At 38.9% G+C, this 5,371-nt stretch overlaps 1 protein-coding gene across 2 annotated transcripts in view; it reads right to left on the bottom strand.

Moving 5' to 3' along the window:
• LOC115578948 (death-associated protein kinase 2) overlaps positions 1 to 4,951 on the bottom strand; it is a 69,094-nt gene extending 64,143 nt beyond the window's left edge. The window contains exon 1 of one of the 2 annotated variants that reach the window (XM_030412319.1): positions 4,823 to 4,951. The gene's annotated coding sequence lies outside the window, so the exon portion shown is untranslated. Of the gene's footprint in view, positions 1 to 4,788 lie in introns of both variants that reach the window. The other variant, XM_030412320.1, reaches the window with a different exon arrangement.
• Positions 4,952 to 5,371: the final 420 nt, after the last annotated feature.

Here is a 5,371-nt window from a genome sequence, read left to right as displayed (position 1 = left end):
CCTAGGTTTATAAATCCAGCAGAGACCTTTACTTTGCACACCCCAGTGTGTGCTGATACAAAGCAGTAATGTGGTTTGATAGAATAAAGCCTCAGTAAATTGCATGTTCATTTGGTATTATTCAGTAATTCCCATAAATAGAAACCTCTATGGACAGCCAAGATAACTGACCCCATCTAAGCAGAACAATGACGCTGTGTTTCTGCTCTCTCCTGTTCATTTTTCTTCTCTTCCTACAGTTTCCCCTCCTCACTTCCTTCTTCCTGTTCATTCACTTTCCTTTCTATAGGCCGGCATTTCTTTCTTCCCTTCCTCTTTTTTGCCCATTGCTAAATTCCAATCTCCACTTTGGCCTTTCTCTGTAAGCCGTTTCAGTAAACCTTACGAAACTAAGCACATACTAGTCCAACCAGTCTCACAACCCGATCAATCACTTCATATTTATTTTGGCTCACATGACTTGGCAAAGAGGTTCACCTAACCAGACTTTCACTGGGAGCTGCCTGTAGTGGCTGCCATCGTTACATAATTTCACTCTTTTGCACATGCCCTTCACTATAAATTTCTGCAAGACTCAAAGTAACCTTTGGAAATCAGTTACAATTAGCCATCGCATGAGTCCAAAACATTTCCTACAGTTTGCATTTCTCTTTGCGTAAACAAGTCATCTATCACAGCTACAGTTCTAACTATTAAGGGAACTGGACACACATTTATATAAAACTAAAACACAGAGAATGTAACTACAGCTGTTTGTAACACAGAGGATGTTTACAATTAGATCTACTATCAGTTCTAAGGTATTCGATCGCAAGTGGAGCCTGTCGATTCAAACTTGGCATTAAATGCGTATCAACATGCGTCTCAGATAAGCTCTTGTGATCAGATGTCATTACCCTGCTCTACATGCAAATGTACACCTACATCTGAAATACAGTGTGCAGTTACCACTGGCTGAAGATATTTACACTTTTTGTTCTACAACATAAAATACATCAATAAATGTCCCAAAGTTAAATTATAAAGCTCTTCCATGTGTTAAAAATGTGTGCTAACAATTGTCTAAATGAGACTACAGAGGTTCGTCATCAGAGGTTCGTCATCACATCATGTCATCACAGTGAACACTTTAGTTATGGAAACTATTCTAACTTTAACTTTACAACTTGAACATTGATCCGATTTTAGAAGACGAGAATAGTAATTGTGTAGTAAGGCGCTGAGGGGTGGTGACGTTTAAGTCATGTGACCGTGATGTAGTCTTATTATAGCCTAACATTAGCTTTTTACTGCTAGGGATGTAATTTATTCTTCATCTTCATTAAGTGGTGTTCATCTGTGAAGATTACCTTGATGAACAAAACCTGTCCCAACATGGGCAACCAGGGTCATGCTTACTTCAGGGTAAGCCTCCAAGAATAGGTCATCCCTGCAACCCTCTATAACTTTTTCAAAATTAACAAGAATATCCAAATACTAAGGAATGTGTTGTAGCCAGTGTTTTTACAAAGTTTCTCCTTACACAACAAGTCTCAAAATTGACCATTTTAAAATGATGACAGTTATTCTTGGTGGTGAAATCAGTGGAAATAGCTGTTAGCACGTACACCATATTTTGGACACAGCAGACAGGCTTGGGAAGAGTTGCTGTGTCAAATGTCCAGCGATTGGCCACTGACCAAACTTTTTACAAGTAAAGAAACATCTTAATGAGTTGTAATTAATGAAGGTTCATAAGATGGCACCAATGACTTAGCATAGCTGCTTCACATAGTTTCAGTTTCTCCTCATGCAACAACTGGAGTCTGGTGACATTGTGGTTCCTAGTTCAATGGTTGGATCAGCTGAAACAGCCAGTGTGTTCACAAACATCTGCAGCCAACATCTGCAGGTTAACAAACAAGTTAATAACAGCAACAAGTAATTTATATTGCAGTGAAGCACACATAATTCAGACAGAGTGTAATCCATTATGATTGTGGTTGTGGCTTCTTTTATGGTTATGTGGAGGATGGTAGTTGAGTAGGCGGTCCTTCGTACACACTGCTAAAAGAATGTGGCCACAGGCGTCCCAGACCACATGTGAATGTAGTCTGAGTGATAGGATCACAATGCCATTTGGACGTGTTCTCACTTGTACTTAGAGCTGTCCTTTTGTGATCAGATCACTCAGAACATATGTTACCGGGTCTAAATAGCCTCACAGTCACAGACACAGACTAATGAGCAGTGTTTCCCACAGGCTGGGAATGTAAAACATGAGGCATGTAAACATTTTCTAGTGGACACAGAAAAATAAAGTATTAACCTGAAAATGAGCATAGTATCGGACCTTCAATCATTAATTTTGTTGCCAGTATGCTTGGATACTAATAATGTAGTAGACATTACAGTTATAGGCTGGGTGATTTTGAATGTCATCTTTCTTATATGCTTTTTACTAATGTAATGCCACAAAGCAAACAGTGCAGTTGGTGAAATCCTACCCAACAGCACCTCAGAAAAAATGTTGTAAGCAGGTGCTACAACAACCTCAAAATTAAACTATATCAATGTAGATCTAGAATGGTGCTCGGTAGAGTGCATACCTCAGCCAAGACCGATAGCCCCCTTTAATTCAAGGCTTATCCAAAAGCAAACTCAATAGCCTTCTGTCACTTTAGAATTTAAACCACCAAAACTGCTTAACCTTTATTTAATATCACAACATCAAATGGTACTTATTGATGGATATCAGACACCAACATTCGTCTGATTTCATGCCAAAACATGCCAGTTTACACCAATCAGACAATACAAGACGAGCAGTGTATCATCTCAATTGCAACAACTCTGTATTTCTGTGCTGACATGATTTGTTTTTTTATATCTGCATATAATTTGTAGCAATTTAAAGTATGAATGAGCACAGCGATTGAGAGTGAACTACAGTTACATTTCTAGTATTGATGAAATGGACAAAATAAAAAGGTGTGTGTGTGTGTGCGTGTGTTTGCGTGTGTGTGTGTGTGTATGTATGTGTGGTTTAGCAAGTGACAAGGCAAAAGCGGCTGAGAGTGGCTGTTAATGTGAACAGAGCACAGAAAAAGCAGTGAAGTTGTCTGTTGCTATGGTTGCATCCTACCCTGATTACAGAGATGTACAGTTTGGATTATCATGGAAATACTCTATTCTTTGCACATAGATAAACTAACCTAACAGACATCATCAAACATGTTGTCTGAACCCTGCCTGTCCCAGCTACTATCAGTAAGAGTGGCTGTTGGCTACTGCTGAAATCTTATCATACCTGTCTCTATTAGCTAAACAGAGTATCTGCAGAATACCTCAAAATGTAATAAGCCACAGGTGAGAAAGGAGATGTATACTCTCAGTTAATCCATCACTCATATTATATAAATAATTTAATTTAATCAACTTGAACGGACTGTGTATCGACCAAGCTCTTTTCCACTTTGTAATGACGTGATAGCACAGTAAGAACCAACTAACTGTTGGGCATCCAACACTGAACAGAAAAGCATTTTATGCACAGTTATTATTTTACAGCAATATTTCTCAATTACCAGTAAAACTCCAGATATTAAAATAATGTTTAAGTAAAAGTATAAAGTATTCTTCTTGAAAAGTACTCAGAGTATAAGTTCCTTTTTAAGTGTTTGATGTTAAATATATTATTAACAGCACTTATTCAATCAAAGTAGTTTCTGTTTCTCCAAATCTTCAGTGTTATACCCCTTTTGCAATGGTCAAAAATACCACTTAAACTCACTAAGATCAGGCGTTTTTGTGCAATAGGAATGTGTAGACTCTGCAATTACACCCGGGTCAGTTGACTCTGCAGTAGAACTGGGTTTTTAATCACCTTGGCTCTGCTCAGCTTTGATTAAAAAGTAAGACTCAGGTGTCAACATGGTGGTGCTGTGAAAATAAGGAAGAAATTTGGGGTGCAGTCTATTAATTGGGGTTTAATTACTGGACACAGTGTTGGAGGTGGAGCCCTGTTCATTACTATGAAAGCTGCTCAGTGGTGTCTTGAAGCCAAAAAAGCTTTATTTCTCAGCTATGAAAATATCTAGATCGCTGTGTGACCTCACAATGACAACACAATTTCATATGATTTTTCTTTGTTTCTATGTGGTGGACCCAGCCACCTTTCTTCATTCAAACAGTGTTCTGGGACCTTATTTTCCTCAGAAAGCTTACTTAATCACTTGTGGATTTTTTTTTTTTTTTTTTTGTATTATTGCCTGATTAATATTGTACATGTTAACATTCTCACTTTGAATTTCTTCTACAAAACTACACAGTGCTCCTTTAATTCAAATTGTACTCAGTGCAGTAATGTGAGTAGTTTCAATTAGTTACTTCCAGCCCTGGCGGACACCATAAACATATATGGTTTTAACAACCTCCCACACTGGAAATACGCGAGACCTGTCTAATATGCTTTCCTGGTAATAAATCAGTGTGTAAACATGGTTTGGACTCTCACTATGTGCTCCATGTTCGTCACAATCAGCCTCCAGCGTTTAGTTGTTTTTTCTCTCTCTTTTTCTCTACATGTTGAGACATAGCTAATGTCGAGAAACAAAAACGCTCAAATCCTTAGCTTTAACTGAGTGCAACAGTACTGAACTTTCAAATCCCAAATGACAAGGTTTAAAGTGAAGCTGGCAAAAACAACATTACAAACATAAATACGGATTCAGTCTTAACACGGAAAAATCAAGAGAGATATAGCCTAATGATCTCACTGAGCTGCTGAGAGTGTAACAGCAGCCTCACCCACAGAGCTGAGAAGGGGACGTAGGCTACGCACCGCTCTGACAGCTCGGCTCCTCGGTCGGTTGTTCCCGTGAAGCGTCTGTCCCATGGATGTGTCCCCGCTCCGCTCCTGATGCCTTCGACTAAATGAGCTGCGTGGTCCGATCGGCCCTGAAGCTCACCGGCGGTGGAAGAATGCGGAAAACACCAACATTCACAGTTTGATGTCATGTCCGTTTTACCGTAAATATGCGTTTAGCGACCTGAAGGGGCGTTCACGACACCTTAAGAAGCCGCTTCGTCTCTTCTTCATTCATTTATGCCAAGGATACGCCGGACTGATGTGATAAATCAAACTTCCTGTTTGCGGAAAAGTTTTCTCAATCTGGACAACAAAATATTATTTTTTTTTATTCAATATCTCAATGAAAACATACGGACTGTATCCTAGCCTATCAGCCTATCAAACGTCTACAGGAAATAATGCAAACAACCACATCCTATAAAATGAATATGAGGGGAAAGGTAGGCTAAAATATGGGACAGTACAGCCTACACAACAATGAATTATCTTAAGGCATTTTTACTGTAGTATAGTTAATAC

The sequence above is a fragment of the Sparus aurata genome, chromosome 3 (genome assembly GCF_900880675.1).
Source record: "Sparus aurata chromosome 3, fSpaAur1.1, whole genome shotgun sequence".
Classification (NCBI taxonomy): Eukaryota; Metazoa; Chordata; class Actinopteri; order Spariformes; family Sparidae; genus Sparus; species Sparus aurata.
Note: the sequence above shows the minus strand (reverse complement) of the source record. Positions and strands in the feature narration are given on the sequence as shown.